This window comes from Oxyura jamaicensis, chromosome 6, assembly GCF_011077185.1.
Source record: "Oxyura jamaicensis isolate SHBP4307 breed ruddy duck chromosome 6, BPBGC_Ojam_1.0, whole genome shotgun sequence".
NCBI classification, from domain to species: Eukaryota; Metazoa; Chordata; class Aves; order Anseriformes; family Anatidae; genus Oxyura; species Oxyura jamaicensis.
In genome coordinates this window covers 6297488-6315938 of record NC_048898.1, presented here as the reverse complement: position 1 = coordinate 6315938, position 18451 = coordinate 6297488, and the positions used below count along the sequence as shown (strand labels likewise).

General features: G+C 39.7%; 1 long non-coding RNA gene across 1 annotated transcript; it reads left to right on the top strand.

The window, feature by feature from the left end:
* The first annotated feature begins 18019 nt into the window (after positions 1–18019).
* On the top strand, positions 18020–18368 carry LOC118169298. Its single transcript, XR_004752013.1, has 2 exons — positions 18020–18095; positions 18126–18368. It is a non-coding gene; the product is annotated as an uncharacterized LOC118169298 (long non-coding RNA).
* Positions 18369–18451: the final 83 nt, after the last annotated feature.

Genomic DNA, 18451 nt, shown 5'->3' with positions numbered 1-18451 from the left:
AAAGGACTCAACTTCTTTCCAGACTATAGGTGCTCTACAAAAGAACAGTCTTCTTCAGAATGTGCTGGTAAGGTGCTGCTTATCTACGAAAGCAGGTAACTAAAACTATTAAATTTCTGGTTTTGATATGATTGGAAGTTCCTCTGAAGATTGAGCTGTTTCATTGTCATGCACAAGTGAAATTTAAGACTGATGTAATACTGAATGTGCCAAATGACATGTAAAATGAGATATTTTGAACTGAAGAATTGCAAATTACTACTTAAGTGAAGTAGATGGCCAAACTAATTCTAGGGTTTTATTTTCTGAAGGTATTTGGAAAACCTTTGCTGTGGGTGCTTTTCTGTAATCGTGAAGGCCCAAGAATTTACCTAGACATTGCATGTTAACTTGTAAATTAGCATAGTTCTAACTCTTGGAACAGGTAAGGTGTGTGATCTTAACTTTTACAGGGAGAGTGTCTATATACCAACGTGTAACTGATTAAGAGGGCCCCTCTCAACTGCTGGTAGTAATGCAGTTCTCATCAGATTCTTATTAAAGGCAGAGCCCTCTGGATTATACTTCAAAAGCTAATATCTTCGTATAGGAATATTCAAGTAAATGTTGATTTAACAAGGCTGCTGTATGAATTGTAATCATAATTTTGAGATGCTATGTGTCTGCAGACTTCCATTATTAAAACAGGAGATTTCTAAAGCTCCCCAGCATTTAACTGTACAAGTGAGACTATTATAAAACCTTCAGACAAAATTCATGAAGCTATATACTAATAAATGATTGTACGTGATTACATTTCCAATTTCTACTTCTATTCTTGGCTTTTGTGTGCTTTGATAGGGACAGGATGCCAAATTAGAAGAAGAAAAGCAATGGAAAGAACTCTTGTGACTACAAGATTAAAAATTGTTATTTACATTAAAATAGGTTGATAGACTTAACTGTAGGCTTCCACCTACAATGTTATAGCTGCTGTACCCTCTAGTTGTAGGACTTCACATCTGTCAAGTTTTATTGGGTCTAAGCACCATGGAGCTCTTATACTTTCTGGCTTAAGGCCAAAGCTTGCAGCAAAGTGTGGAATAGTAATGAAGGTGTTTAAGTTTCTAAATCAGGCATGTGAAAGGAATAATATAGGCTTCAAAATTAGTGAAGTTTGAAAGTCTTTCCTACAGATGCTGAGGAATTAGACTTTGAAACAAAAGCAGTGGAGATAACATCCTGTCACTTGGTGGTTTATTATTGTCTGTTTATGAGTAGCTGAAAGTATTAGTGTTAGATCTAGTTTTTGTCAACGAGTTGCGCTGTTAGATGTAAATACCGGCTGGGGGATCAGCATTGTTCTGCAGGATGGTTCTTAATCTCCATTCTAGAGGTCTGGATACTGTCACATTAATGGAATCGTTTAGCAGTAGACAGTCAAAAAGGAGAGACTTTTTTTGAAATTGCTTTTATGGAAAGTTGCCTCTTAATTGAAGGTAGATGGGAAGAAGATTGCTATGGCTGGTTCATTTCTATTAACGTCAGAGATAGGATGCAAGACAAATTACACTGGGGTCTCATTTGTCTGCTTTTGAGTGTAGTGACTTGACTTGAGACTTGATTTGAGCTTACAGGCTAATGGATGGCATTGCTGGTGCTAAATGGTTACACCAGAACAGAAAAATGAGGGGGAACCTATGGAAGACAAACACTCTAGCCAGCAACTGCTCTGAGAATCAGAAGTTAATCTCTTTAAACTATTATTTGGGGTCTCAATATTTGTCTCTTTGTAGTGGACAGATTTAAAGTATGTGCTGAGAGGAAGACTAGGCAAACTCAGATTCTGTTGTTTGCAATACTGACAAAGCCTGATTTCTGTCATGTAAGTACAGGTGTCTATCTCAGTTTTGTGTGGTACAGTGAATGCTTTGGCCTATCCTAACAAAAAGATGTCAGTACTAAAACATCACTGCTTAAAAAAGCTATGAGCCTGCAACCTCTGTGTACCTAGCTACTGTTCTGACTGGTGGTGTAGCAATTCATTCAGAGCTGCAATGGTAGCTATTTTAGTATTCCTAGCAAACAGGACAGGGAAATGAGCGTAATGCCATCTACCTATCTGAGGTCAGATATGGTGGTATCATATGCAGTGACATAACTCATTTTAGTAGCTCTGTTCTGAAATACAGTATACATTTCAGTGATGCAAATAATTTGTATTAAACTACTGCATAACTGTCCTGCTGTCCAGACCTAGTATGTGAAAAGCTTGTGATACTGAAATTTCAGCCATCTGAACTGACTTTATGCTGGTGAAAGCAGGAGGTGCTTTGCTATTATTATGCGGATGATAATTGGCAGCCCTATTTATTGATAGTGCTTTGACTGCGAATTGGGAGAAGTGTATTGCTACAGTACATTACTTTTGTCCTTCAGTTGAGGCCATTGTAGTGCTTGGCAGGGTTTCACTGGTTCATAATCTTTTATTAGGGCATTTAGACAATTGAATTGTACTAAACTAACAGTTGGATATGGGCCCAGCAAGCAATAGCCGGCATATTTCTCATAGCTGCAGATAATGTTCTCTATTTTAAGGTAATCGTTCTCTACCTTTCCTGAAGCAACTTGGAGCTGACGTATTGCTTGCTTCCCCACTGAATGCGCAGTGGACTTACGACTAAGTTGCATAGTAATTAAGTTATGAAATGCTAATTTGCTATTCTTACTAGTAGGCAATGTAACTGTTGAACTTAAAGTTGCCTTTAATGGCTTATATAGTGACAGAACACCTGCAGACCCACAGGTTTGCAATATAGTTTTTAATGTGAGTGAGAACTGAGGTGTGTGTATGTGGGGAAACTAGATAAAAGCGGTCTGGTTGTGGTTGAAATGAAGTTCTGTAATGTTGCATTAGTATTATGGCAGCTGGTCAATAATGTTTTCTACTTGGGTATAGGCAAATCCCAGCAGGGACTGATACTTAAATCTTTAATTAGTCTTCTATCCCATTAAAAAGTAGCATGGATCAAAAAGTTGGGGTATACAAGACTGAGATTTGGTATAGGATCAAATTAGGCTTTTGATTTTAAAAACTGAAAAAGTTCCAAGTACTAAGCAGGGTTTGTACTTCCCAAAGTAGCCAACCTGCTACTGGATACTTGCAGACTGAGCTCAGCTGCTTTTATTTTAGTTGGACATAATTCTTTTTAGTGAGTAAAAAAAAATCTTTAGAGATTTTTTAGAGTATAAAAAATATACTGTCTGCTCTTTGGAAATAACTGGCTCTTAAAAACAGAGGTATTGTAGTGAACAAAGAAAACAGGAAAAACTTCACTTTCTAAATCCCTTGAACAGGGAAGCTACAGTAAAAGCTGATGTAAAGAGAAACCTCTACCTTTCATGTGCTGGTGTAGATGTCAGGGTCAGATGTCCTTCCTGGTCAGTTTTCCTAGCAATACTTTTATGCTGTGGTCTACGAATCCATCTTTAATTTGAACAGGTTAAGCGTTCTCTGCCACAGACTTGTTTCAAACAATGCTTCATTTGTATGCTGTTCTCTTCCAGTGATTTGTTTTCTTGTGGGTATTTTCCTATTGCTGTTTATGAACCCTTACAGCACCTGGAAATGGATCAGTGTCACTAAATATCTGTTCCCGAAATTACTATTAGCAAACATGCAGAACTCATCTGTTCATGCATTTTCCTTTTATCCACATTCTTTCTCTTTACAATCCTTAGCAACTTGATCATAAATCTGGTATCCCTCTTCCTTGCTTATTTTCTTGTCCTAAATATTTTCCCTTATCATACATCAACTACTTCTCGAACCATGTTTGCTTTTGAAAATGTAAACATCTATTTAATTTTCTTACACAGGCTCTTATTATTAAAACCTGTTGGCTGTGTATTGTATTATAAATCATACTCTCTGCCCAGTAGTTTAGTATAGTAGGAGATACAATAAATTGCATGAAGGATTAAAGATAAAGGCAAGTCCAGGGAGATTAATACCTAGTACTGCCCCCTCCATAGGCTGGAATGCTCTGCATTAGTTTTTTTACTATCTCAGAGTAGTGGTCAGGGGCCAGGTGGAGCGAGGTCTAGTGATCTGTCTGGAGAACAAAATTTTCTCAAGTTGTTTGGTTCAATGTAGTGATTTTCTCCTCACAAGGGGAGAAAGGAAGAATAGGAGGGATCTGAAGGAGAAACTGTGATGGATGAGAAAGGGGTTTTTGAAAGCAAGTAGGAGGAGGCTCAGAGCATAAGACAAAAATGCAAGGAGTAGAGAGAATTTAAGAAAAAAAAAAGGTGATCTGAATGTTATGGACAGAGAGGTAAGCACACATAAGAAGCTTCCTAGATACTACTAAAATGAAAAGCTTTAAGTTTGAGACTCTTTTTCTCCTTTCTGGTCTAAACCTTTTGGAACCCTTCCAAAGGTATTGTAGCAGACTATTCTAATATCCTAATTTGGGGAATTAGGAGAATACAACATATTTAGGAGAATACAACACTCTTTAGATCTCAGTGGGAACCAAGAAACACCTGGACGGAAAAGCAGCTGTTCCTCAGAGCTGAGGCTGGAACAGCTGCCACAGCTTTTATTTACCATCCTTATGCTTTGCTTGTCTAAATGTGCCCATGTGCTGTCTTTAGCACCCATTGCAGAGGTAGTTGTCCTCTGCTTTAGCCAACTAGCTTCTTAGTCACAAAGCAGTGTCTGTTCAAGGCTCAAATGTGACTGTTCTGAGCCTGGTCAGCAATCTGCAGCTGACTTATTTACAACCTGCTCTGTTGGCTCTATCAGTCCATTAATGTTTGATTTAAAGGATAAAAAAAGAAACCACGCGACCCAAACTGCAATTCACTCAGTTCAAATTGTAAGGCTAAGTATGGTACCTCATCCATATCTGTACCCTTCACTAAGTGGATTACAGTTGTACCAGAAAGGTGGGAATCTCAACCTTAGGTGCTACAGAAGTATATTTACAACTCATAGTATTTTTTCAGTACTGGGACAGGGCTATTCTGAATTTGATTTGCTAAAGAAAACCTTTTAACACATAAAGCAACTGCACTGATCATAATGGAACCAGAAGTACTGCAACTGGCAAAGCTGAATTCACTGAAACACCACTCAATTTGCTGGAAAACAAGAACAGTACCTGCTGCTTTATGCCGAGTGCAGAGTCAGTACCAAAGGGAAAATGTTAAGGTAATGATGTGTGACAAGAGGAAGTAAGTTCATGATTAAAAAGATTTAATAAAATGAAGGAAAACACTGGATGCTTCTCAGCAATTAAAATTAGAAAGTGTCCCTTATGCATAAGTCAGTTTCTGGCTGAAGACTAAAGCTACTGTTAACTAAATCCAGAGAGCAGCTCAGGGACATAGCAGATTTCTAGGGGCTGAATAGGGACTGCCTTGGGACAGTTCTGCAGGACAGCTGGTAAATACGTGTTTGGTCTAATTCCTATGGTGCTCAAAAAAGATAGCTAGCCACTTTGCTGCTTTGGGTAAGTCTTTTTGGAATATGTATAATCAACTTTTTTTTTCCAGGAGGGAGAGAGTATCAAATTATGTTGGCAAGCTACTGAAGATTCATGCAAATGACCTCCCCTCCTATTAATTACCTAAGGAAACCTTCCTGTTTGTCCTGCAACATGCACTACTAAGTGCACCTTTGCTTTATATGTTGAAATACGGGGTAGATATGAGATCTATATTGGCCCAGAAGGGATAGGAAATGTACCTGCTAGTCAAAACTACTTTCAAGATGCTATCTATTCAGTGAGATTGCAGTTGCGTTTGCTGCACTTAAAATTTGACTTTTAAACAGCAAATAAAACTATTCTGCAACAAATGATGGAGAACTTGCTAGCTTTCCAGTTCTTGGGGTTACTTCTGACTAGCCAGTTTTGAATGGCAGCATTTTCTGCTTGGTGTCTGCAGACCTTCATGAAGATATGACACTGCTACTGGCTCTGTTTGATCTTATTTTGTATCAGCTTTGTAAAGGCAGAGTGAGAATAAGGAGAACCCTGATACAAAGGTCATATTTCATTAAGCCTGACTAACCATTTTCATCTAAGCACCCTCACCTTATTTTTTGGCAATCAGCTTATGGGGGCAATATAAACATTTCCCATTGCTTTGACCACTGTTTGCTCTGGTTTATATCTGCTATGTAAATAGCTGTTTTCAAGTAACAACTCTTGGTTCTGTTTGCACTGCATGTTCCTGTATGATGTAGTATTTCCTCACATGTAAATGTCAGTGGGGTAACTAACGGGTGTTCAGCTGCTGTTGGGGCACGTTCCTCTTCAGAATGGTCTGCTGGCTACTTCAGTATATTTTCATTGTTTGAATCAATAGCCCCAATCTGTGTTGATGCTAGTGTGATCTGATTGATCTCAAACATACATACCCATAAATGGCTAAACTGGAATGAAAGAATTGGAAGGGGCAGCTGGTCTTTCCTAGTTGCTAAAACGACAAGTAAGTTGTTATACCCTTGAGGATCAGTGGTGTTAACAGATTAAAAGTCTCCAGATCAAATAACTCCAGATCTTTAAATGTAGTACAAGTCTTTCTGCTGCTCTCTGTAGAGTTTGGTGTGCACTGCTGGAGGAGGGTTGTTTAAAAATATATTTTCCTGAACTATTTTAAGTGGTAACCTACTGAATTTAATTTTGAGAAGGTCCTGCCTACAACTCACAAAATATCCAATATGTGCGAGGCAACATGTTCTTGACTGAGAGTCAAGACTTGTGATCTCAGTAACCTTCAGCATGGATCTTTAATCCTGAAGGAAAATGCTTTTCCCATGACAGTTTAGACTCACTTTGCAAGCACCACCTGTGGGTCTCTAATCCAAGAAGGCTAAAGGAGCTTCCCTCATTTCAGTTCACTCTGCATCTATTGCTTTTCTTTGTATAAGACATTAACTATCACTCTTCCTGCCAATTACTGGTCTTCCAGCAATGTTATTTTTGCTTTTCAAAAAAGAAAAGATTTTGTGCTTGTCATTCAAAGTTCTTTCAGTGCTATTCTTCTTCCCCTCAGCTGAGTCTATTGACTTAAGAGATATCAGAGATGGAGCTTTTACAAGGCCATTCTCCTTGACAGTGATTAGAGGAAGATCATCATAAGCAAGCCAAGGGCTCCTCTGTGTTGCTTTCAACAGAGACTCAAGATGATGATGAGGGTTATCTACCTCAGACGGTTGTCTCATGTGAGCATTTTGACTCAGTAATACCAGAGGAAAGCTCAGGCTATAAAATGCTCCCAATTGGTGGCATAAGGGGATAAAAGGAAAGGTCAGTCCTTTTCACCCTGTAGGCTCTCTTAATGGATCATGCAGAGAACAGCTTACTGCTGTTACCTAGCAGGTCTTCAGACACCTGTAGGGATCAGAAAGGATTTGACTACTTGAAGGAAGGCAGGGAAAGCTTAAGCATCTGTTAGTGTCCCTCTTCACAGGTCATCTTTGGTTGCTTCCTACAGGATCTGGACGTTTGTGTCATCTTAGTTTGGTTACTCATCTTGTGTGAGCAAGTCCCTGAGCTTCGAAGCACCACTTCAACCCCTTGATGTGTGAACTGTGGACAGTAGTGTAAATAATTCAAAGCTGAATTCAGGCTCTGAACATATAAAGATTTGCACTACAACTGTACTTGGCACTGCCTGTTTTTCCCCCCAAAGTTTCAAAGTTTCTAAACTGACTGGCTGGAAAAAAGGGAGAAGGGTTTTCATCTATTAGATTTCCTTGATATTAGTGTAAAACTATAATCTAAGGCTGAGGAATTACAGCTTCTGTGAATTACCTCAGCCAGCTCAGAATCTCATCTTGAGATGTGCTGGGAAGTTAATAGTTCCTCAGCATCCTTCAGTAACAGGCAAAATGATGAAAGGAAGAAGCAGAACAATGTAGAACACTGACAAAAGGTTGAAAGTTTATTTTGCATTATTCATAAGGAAAAGTGTCATGGGGAAGCCTTCCTTAAAAGCTGTCTGAATAATAATATTGATATTATAGAAAAATAGTGTTCAAAAGACTGTGTTATCTTTTTGCAGAAATGTTTGGTACTTCAAGCACCAGTAATGCCTATGTTTAATTAATATTTGGGGCTTAATATATAAATGTATGAAAATAAAAACAATGTAAATGAAGGAGGCATCAGTTTAGGTGAACTATGACAATAAATAGTAAAACATTGGTATGCATTTATTATAAAGTCCCATTCTAATTCCTAAGTTGCCTTGTTTCATCTCCCTCTTGACCACGAGGTGTCACTATGGCACCTAAATACCAGCAACCGCTCTGCAGAGGGGGAGGGAAGAGAAGAAAAGCTATCAGACTCATGGCTCCATGAAAAATTGAAGGGTATTTATTTTCTGGTAGGCAGCCAGGCTGAAAATACTGTCTGAATTGAAAGCCTTTCATGAAACATCTGGGCAGTTAAATTTTGCTAACTTCAAAGATGTCCAGTACCACACTGACATACTGATTTCTTTCTTTAGTGAAAAATCACTTAGGCTAACACAAAAAAGCCTCTGTAAAACTATTTCATGCTGAAATTAATGATCAGAATTACTTCTCTTAATAAAGTGAGTATCACAGAAGTGCCAGTCAATATAGTTAAAACTGCACCAAACTCATAAACTCTCAGGAACTTGTGAGACTGTCTAGTTGTCCCCAAAACAGTGGCCAGTTTATGAAATTTGCAGATTTAATCTCCAGATTTCCCATTCTGTACTTCGTGTGAGTAAAAGTGTGTCTGTTTTGGTTTTGCAGTCCGTCATTTTCTAAGAGCTTGATTCTTTGATGGTAAAAATAAATATAAAAACTAAGCTTATAATACCGAATTTAAGATCTTGTTTTTATGTTATTTCAGTATTCTAAATGCAAGAACTTTCATCTAAAAGCAGAACTAGGTAAAGTACTTCCCAGATGACTTAATCCTACTGTCTGAGGCATGGGATTATATGGTCATATGACTGGTAAAATTCACTCTGGTGCTGGTGTATGAAGTATTAGAGTTTTTTCTCCTTGCAACGGCAACGTATACAGTGGTGTAAAGATAAATAGCACAAGTCTACACTAATAACCCTGTTCACTGAGCTGCTTGAGGCAGGAATGCAGGTGCTGATACGTAGTATGTACTTGGATAGTTCTCATTGGGAATGGAAAAAAATCACTAATCACTTCCCAAGCCTCATTCAAATTTTTATAATATGGTGGTCTAGGTAAGAGTATTTTTTACACAGGGATAAAGAACAAATAAATGTAAATATACAAGTGTCTTCTCTTAGGAGATGCGGCCCTGTCAAAGTACTTGTGTAAGTGGAAAAATACTAGTTCTGCCTCTTTATAATGAGGCTTTTTCAGTGAGAGAGATGTAAAATAAATCACGCAACATACTTATCTCACGGTGACATCAATTCTAAGGACAGAGACTAAGTGCAAAGAAAAAGTCAGTCTTTAGTAAAACGTGTCATTGACTAAGAGTCACCACAGATCATTCTTCATAGAAACTCTGCCAAAGACAGTCTGCGTGATTTAACTCTGCTCATCTTCATGATTTTGCATGTACAGTTAGAGGCAATGGTCCTGAGTCACAGTACATTGCAATGCAGTGAAGAACACCCTCAGATTAGGAGAGAGGTACTAGCTAGGACTGAAGTTGGGAAGAACCCTGTGTTTGGGGAGCTTGAGGCATCACTCAACTCCTAACTAAAAGGCTACAAGCGAGAACTCTATGGATTATGTGTGTTATTTTTTTTCCTTCTTATGAGTAAATGATGAGTCCGAACTAAATTAGAGTCCTCTGACTGCTCCTGACAGGCACAACAAAAACTAGGCTGGTCTCTTCAAAGCAAAACAGAAAAACTAGAGGAATGCACAGGAGTTTCATTTGCCCTCATGTCAGTAATAATAAGTCTCAGCTCTGATGCTATGACCTGCTACAATTGAAATAGTTTATATGGAAGAGTGAATTTCTATATGCAGCTTTCTCATGTAACATGTTACATGGTATGAAAATACTTTCTTAGTTAAGAACAAACTTGGCTTAGAAAAAATAAAGTTTATAGATAATAAAAAACAGTGCTTGTACAGATTTTTCCTCTTCACGCTTTGAAAAAATGTCATTTGTTTTAAGTAGCTCTCAACACCTTTACATTGTTATATGAACTCAAAGTAATTGAGATTATTCCCTACATTTTATACGCCTACTAGTTATTTTAAAACGTGAGAATGTTTTCACAGCAAGATTCTTTTTTTGCTATCTCTCTGCAACCAAGCAGCATTGAAAAGTGTTTGTGTTTTGTTTTCATCATTACTTTGTTTTGATTTCTTTGATTCTTATAAGAGCAAATGGACTTTAAATTCATTGAATAATTTGAAATGTGGAGAAAATTTCCCAGCTGATGAAACCAATCCTTTTAGCAGATGTAACGTGGAGAAGCCCTTTAGCCTCTGTGAAGATTTACATTAACCGTGAACTTGGCCTTTAGTGTTCCTAGCATTGTTTCTGCAACAAGCTGCACATGACCATGCCTATTTTCTATGGAAAGCCGCAGGCTGGGGGAATACTGCAGGCTCTAGATCTTCCATTTGTAGACCATACATACCAGTTTTCCCTCCCAAGATGTGATTATTACATTAACAACACAAACCAGAACTGAAACATCAACAAAACTAGAAACTAAGCTGTTCACTGTTACCTCCAGCAGAGAGCAAAATAAACTCTTTTCCTGCAGCATGCTTTTCTATGGCCAGAATCAAATTTCACATCAACCAAATCTAGCGAGCTATAGGTCACAACATGTGCCTTTAGAATACCAAGGAAAGTAAAGTTTCTTCAGCAGCAGCAGCCAGATAAACCAAACCAACCCCAAAATATTAACAGCCTCAAAGTGTGTTATCAGCAAAGTCTGCCAGCTGTCAGTTCAGTGACTAGCCCAAGTTCTGCAATGGTTATTCTTTGTGTTTGACTAGGGACTGTCTTCTTGTCTGTCTCATAAAGACTGTCCCCAAAACATTCTGTTACTTCAAGTCTCTTGGGAAAAACAGAAAACATGGCTCTGCACTTTAGTTCTGGCTCGCTAAGATTGTGGAGGAGCACAGAATGAGGACCAAGTACGCAGACCTCCTTGCTTTACCAAAGGCACGGTCAAATGAAAAGGTTACCACAAAGCAGCTAGTCTGTACTAGGCGATACGTGTCTTTAGCCTCTGACAAATGAGAGGTGATCCCAGTTTAGTCCTTATTCCTCCAAATTATTATTAATCATAATAAAAGTATGATATAAGTAACCGAGCCTTCAGCAAGTTCCCTGACCAGCAGGAAAGTTTATCACCATCTGCCCCTATAATTTCAATATGACAGCCTCACAGCATTTGCCATGATTTTGACAGTGCTTGACTTTGTTTTTTTAGTAAGTTGGCTTCTAAAGCAAATTTTCACCAGAAGACCCAAAGGGTCTTTCACCTATTCAGAAGTTAAATTTAGCTTTTTAGGTTTTAGCCACAGGATTGTGGAACAAGAGCGTGAGACTCCCATTCAGAGCAGTTTCAAGCTATGGGAGTTATTTGAAAGCAGGAGGAATCAGTCGTGTCAGAAACATTTGATGTTAAAATAAGGGTTTCTTATTATTACTTTATTACAATTATTTTAATCATTTCTGGCTATAACATTATGAGCTGTGTGATCACTATTGGTCCCGTAAGACTTTCTGAACAGTTACAGGAGCCAAACTTAAGAAAAGTATTGTTGTCTTAATGACCTATAGCTACATGGGATTATCAGTGCCTCAGCTTTCATTTAAAAGGCTGCTTCTTTCATTTCAAAGTCTCTACAACTCACAGAGGGACCAGAAGGCAAAAGGCCCTACCAAAGAGAGTAATCGACTACCAGATTCTGGCTTGGCTACCTGGATCTGCTGCCAAGACACAGCTACTGCCTTGTGCAAATTGCCCCAGGCACCACACGTGGCATGGGAACCTGCAGCCCCTGTATGGAGTGTGGGGGCTTGGCTCAACTACCCACATCCACACACCCTCCACAGTGCTCTTGCTCTGGGGTTCATGAGCAACCCTCTCCCTGCTGGTGCGTGGGACTCATGCCTGACAGTGATGGGCCCTGGAGGGGCTGCCCTCCAGAGAAACCCATACGGATCTGCTGTACAGACTGCCAAATAGGCACTTTCACAGTAGGAGACATCTTCCCCACAGAAGGTAAAGTTATGGCATAAGAGACATTCAACCAGGCCAGATACCAGATCACCTGAGCATCCCTGAGACCTTCTTAATGCTGAAGAAAACAAAATGCTCCAGAGAGCCTCGGATGAACACATTTGGAACACGCGAAGGTCCCTGGTGTTTTCTCCATGTATTTAATCAGATGCATACATCCCTTACGAAGCTGCACAAGACCTTATGGTATTAATGACTGTAGTGTGTATGACAGATAATTAAAGGAATGATTCCCTAAGGAAGCTGTGAACCTGTCACCTACACAATAGGTGACAGGAAAATTATGAAGAGATGTTTTCCTTCTTATGTTCTGCAGAAGAAAATGAAACTGAGACATCATTTTTTCCTCAGACCTTGCTGGTTAATAAAGCCGAGAAAAAAATAAAGGGTTATACTTGACTTCAATTTCATGAAAACTCCACTTGGAGATTGAAGGAGAAGCAGCAGCATACAGGGAAAGATACAGCACTATCTCTTTTTTCCTGGTCAGCAAAGTTATTTTACCTTTTTTTTTTTTTTTTTTTTTTTTTCCCCTCAGGATCCTGTTCAATGTCCTCTTAGTGATCCAGTCCCCAGATTTTACATAGAGCTGCAGCAGGTAGCTCCTTACAGAAGGTCACGTCAAAGTTTATGAATGGGTCTCCACTAAGAAATAAGCTTAGAAGTATTTTTAATTTAAATATTTGAGAGAATAGACATATTTTACATTGCAGAATGAAAACAAGAAGATGTTAATGCACTTAATGTAGCACTACTTCAGAAGAGAAAAATAGAGAAACAATAAGTAAAAAAGAAAAAAAAAAAAAAACTACTACTACAGCTGAAATAAATTTACCCTCCCACTAGGTTAAAGCCCACTGAAATAAAGCCCAGGAGAGAAGGGAGAGGGAATGGCACAAAGGCTTCTGGGGATGGGAAGGGTTTAAAAGCTGAAGCAGCAGCTGAGTTAGCTGCTTTGCAACTGGTGAGGAAAGAGTGGTGCTTAGAGTTAAATGAAGCAAAAGGTAACCTGTTTCTACCCTTACCTGGTTTAAATTGGTTTTCTTCTTCTGTCATGTAAGAAGTATTAAGTTAGGGGAAAAAAATGCTATCTTATAGGGTCTATGGGAAACTGTCTTTGTTTGCATAGGATTTTTGTCATTTTATGACAAGAGGCAATGTTTTTATTCTGGTAGCAATCTAGGTCTGTTATTTGTTTAACCTGTATGTTTGCTCACAGATGGAGGTAAGGGAGGTAAGGATGCCTTACAGTTTCCTCTCCCTGTGTTGGAACTAAGAGTGTGGTCTACTGGAAGCCTTCTCCTCCTGGTTTTGTTGGGGTTGGCCTTATGCAAGCTTATGACACTGCAGGAGGCCTCTTGTAAGGAAATAACTGTAAGCTCCTGTTGTCTTTAGTCTTCAGTCTGTGCTCCCTGCTGCTATACTACATTATTGTGCTAAAGAAGGAGGTGGTTAAGGAATGAGCAGTAAAACCCCTAATAACTACAGGGATGAGTTGTTATATGGGACATCTCTTGACCACAAATCCTAGCTGGCTATTAATAGCTGGAAAAATGCCTTGCTTAAAGTTATAGAAGGCATTGCTGCTGCAGCCTTGTATAATGATTGAGGATAAATAGATGTGTGCATCTCTGTGCAGCGATTAGCTTCTACATAATATCTTTATGCATTATTTTTTTCCTTATTCAGTGGGGTTATCTGCTCATTTCACAAAGGTGTTATGGTGCGAAATTAATCTTAGTAAGATGTTCTTATAGCCCTACATAATATACTACAGAAATGTTGCTGATTAGCCATTCCTACTACTTGAATGAGGCTTTCAACAAACCATTCAGCTTTTATTTCACTTTTTTTAGATGCTGAAATACACTTTGACACTTTTCTTTCCTGTCTGCTCTGCTTTTGGCAGGCTTCAAAATCCTCAGCAAGTAGGTAAAGTACACCAAAACAGAAGTTGAGCCTCATTTATCAGGAAATGTTTGTGTTCTGCTACCTAGCCATGAAGATATATTATAGCTAACTGTGCAAAGATAGATTTGATGTGTGGTAGGCTCTCATGTACCACTCAGCAGAAAGCAGGGCCAAAAAGAGGCCATCTGCATGACTGGCCCACATCCAAGGGCAATGGGTGTAAAGGCTGTCCTAGCAGCTCACCTGTGATAACAGCTTAACTAGCTGCTCCTGTGTCCTCCTGCAGCTGGAGGTCTGAGGGTGGCTGTGTAAGAGAAAGGACTTCAAGCTGTGTTTGTGCGTGAGGCTTGCAGGCATTCTCAGCTAAAGCAAATACAGGTGAAATCACTAATGGTGGTGATTGTGCATCTAAAAACAAGCTTCAGTTTCTCTTGGTGTTGTCTACTGCCTGCTGTTCAGCCTCACTTAAATACTAGCACTTCACTTTTTCCTCCCCCTAGTCCAAAAGGCAGTGAAGTACATGATATTTTCAAGGGCCCAGTTTATTCTGATGGTATGTCACTAGTACAGGGCAAGGACAAAAGACACTACTCTCCCTGAACTTTATTTCTTTTGTCTATTTTTAGGGAAAAGTGTTTTTTTGATAACCAGCTTAGTACTGACAAACTCAGTGTTTACATAGAAGTGTTCTGCCTAAGGTTTGGGTCTCTAATGACAAACTGGCACTACACCTTCGTGTGAATATAGTTCTCAGTTAGAGGAACCCAGGAACTTCTCAGAAGGTGTTTATGGCTGATGGAGCAATGTGCTGTGACTGCAACCTAGTATCCTCATATCCTCCTATCTGGGAGGAGCATTGCCCTTTCTTCCTCATGAGAAATAGTGAGGGCTAGTCTGTCTGGCTCTGACTAGACCTTATTTTGTCCTATCTGAACTTCTGCATGAGCTCTCAACACTAATGGTAGTACTTGCCCAAAACAAAGCTTTCCTTCGACTCTGATGTGAGTGTACCCACAGTCATCTTTAATCACATGGCTTAAGAAAAGCTTAAGCTACAGGAGGGAGAAGGATGTATTGAGGGAAGATGGGAAGAACCATTTCAATTATAAAGGTAATTGTAGGCAGATCTATGCTTAAACATAGATCTTATATTTAATAAAAATGATGTAACTTAAATTAAGGGCTTGGAGCCAGAAAACCAAGGACAGAAGCTCAGGGGCACAGTTGCAGCTTGCTGTTTGAAACCTGCTGTTTAAAGGGTCCTCAGCTGCTCTGGATGGAAGTGAGAAGCTCCCACTGCAGGGATAATATCAGACCTTGTGCTATCTATCTGGAGCTGAGAATTGAAGTGAGGTGGCAGGAGTCAGAAGGTTTGCAGTCTCATTTTTAGGTGAAAAATTGTACTGTGAAGGCAAAAGCCATGAAAACACTGATCCACTAGCCACTGAAGAACTCATCAGAGACATAAATACAACTTCACACACCTTAATGTGTGTAAACCATTCAACAAAATAAATTATGCTACAGTGGTGAAGTAGCAAAAGGCCTTAAGAAAACTGAAAAAGCTTGTAATGAAAGGCTATTATTCCCTGAGCAATAGAATAAATGTGTATTGCATTAAGTGAGGGTGCTTTGTCAGCCTTGTGTGTGAAAAGAATAAGTAAAGTGAGTAAGCAGTGAGATGAAGAGGGTGGACAGAAGTGTTAGCAAGACACAGTATTTACCTTGTCTCTCTGTGGTCAACAGGCTGATGGCTACACTTGAAGACACCTTCCTACTACTACTGCTCACTGCTATTTTCTTAATTGCTACTGTACAGCCTGGAACTGGAAACTGATTAATTCCCAAAAGGCAAAGGGTCTGCCTAAAGAACAGTGCAGCACAGCTGACTGGGGATTGCAATACAAAGCTGGATCTAACATATTACTTAGGTGCTCAGCTAGAGCTATATGATTCAAGGCACTTAAAAAAAAAATCCTGACAGGCACAGTATGAACATCACCCAGAATCATCACCAGCACTTAGTGTAGATTGTGGGGAAAGATTTCATCGTTCATGAAATACATTGGGCAGAACTTGTCTATCTCATTCCCAGGAGCTGGTGCCTGGGTCTAACCACTGTACTCAAAGGGGCTTCTGCTTTACGGTGTTTCCATCTGTAGGCACGGTTACTTCATGGATCTGGGCCTCTCAAATAGACTAACCCTTTGCATGGAACAATGCAAGAACACTACTGTCTTCCACAAACGGGTGAGGGATGAATCCCTCTGCTTTCCCTCTTTCCCCTTCACACGCTGAGCCTGTGCTTGCCATTGGCAGGCAAGTGATGAGTGCCTGAATGGACACCAGATGCAAGGCTAAACCATCCAAATACAAGTGATTCTGCCCACAGGACAGGGAGGGAAATAGCAGAGAAGTATTTCTGCATTGAAATGGGAGCCTCCCTAGGGAGGGTCACAGCAGATGAGTGCTCAGTTATTTCCTGATAGCCTTTCCACCTTTCATGAGTTTTGGCTTCTCCAATTTTTTCCCACCCCAGGCTGAACACAGCCCTCAGTGTAATTCAGATAACTGTTTTCTTAGTAGGCAAAAAGGACTACTTCTTCCTTAAGAGATTTCTGTTTTCCTAGGATGTGCCACTCTCCACAAATGTGCAGACAACTCAGCACAAAAATAGTGATTGTGCCAGTGTGCCATCCTTATGCCCAATTGCAGCCTGTATCAAAGAATGAGGATATTCATGAAATGTCAAGTGCCCAAATCAGATGGTTTTGACTTGATTAGCTCTCCACTCAAATGCTGTCAAATCAGAAAATGACATTGTAGCTGACTGTTGAATGGACAAGGAGAAAATGTCATGGCTGTGTTTTACTCCCCAGGTATTGCAATTAAGACCAAAAGGGAATTCAATGAGAAGATGTCTTGCACTGATGGGTCCCTGAAAGAAAAGGGCAATAGAAGGAGCAAATTAGCTGATCTGGTAGCTTACACCTGACAGACCATTCAAGAACTGATTATGATTAGCTGTGCACCTAAAAGAGAGATCAGGTCAGCTATTACTTGGTTGCATGATCCTGAAAAGCACATTTGTTTTGTAGCAGAGTTGAAATGCAGATAGTGATTTTGGATAAACATCCAGTAGATGAAAAGTGTCCTGTGGCAGCAATAGACTCTTGTGAATGGTGGAGAGGTTAGATAGTGTCCAGCGTGCCAGGATGTGGCTTAGTGAATGGGCAGTAATTCCATTCAGCGCAACTGGTGCAGAAAAGGTATGCTCAAGTGCTGCATACACATGCTCTCATCAATGCTACCTGGATTTATTATTAGCACTCATTGTTACAAAGACTGCTCTCAGTGCTAGTGCATCAAGAGATCTAGCTAGCCCCACAGAAAGTGTTCTGCAAAAATGGCAGAGAAATATCCCTTTTATCCCTTTTATCCCTTTTATCCCTTTTAGGTATTCACATGCTCCTTTGCAGTGAGCTGGGTGGGAAAAGACACAGCAGCCTTTCCAGCTTGAATCCTTCTTTTCCATCTTTTTTCAAGCACAGAGAACAGCAGTGCTGGATCAGACCAAGGATCCATGTGTCCTTTATGCTGCCTCCGATACCCAGAAAAAGAATCACAAAATTGAAGGGGTAGGAAGGGACTTCGAAAGATCATTGGGTCCAACCCCCCTGCCAAAGCAGGTTCTTTAGAGCAGGTTGCCCAGGTAGGTGTGTTCCAGTGCTCCGTCACCCTCACCGTGAAAAAGTTCTTATGCATGTTGGTGCAGAACTTCCTGTGCTCTATCTTGTGGCCATTACCCCTTGTCCTGTCGCCACAAACCACTGAAAAGAGTTTGGCCAAATCCCTCTGTCTCCCACAGAGAAGAGTGCGACTAAGTAGTGACATGTCTCCTGGAAACTCCCAGCATTTGTATGACTTGGGAAACTGCTCAGTCAGTTATATATATATATATATATATAATATAGATAATGTCTATGTACTTATTAACTTCAGTAAACATCTTATTCATGGACCTTTACAGATCTCCTGTGAACTTTTGTAAGCTCTTTGCATTCCCAGTGTCATATGGCAAGTTCTGCAGCTTGACTGCCCTGAATAGGCACCTGGCTGATCAGGACTCAAGAACCAGCTTAGAATGAGTGAAGGTGCAATAGGCTGAATTACTGGATTTCTGCTTGATGTCTGTGTACCCAGGATTAAAAAAAAAATATATATATATATATACAAATAAGCTTTTGAAGCCTGAGGGGAGAACATAGTTCTACGTTGCTGGTCATCTCCCTGGACTAAA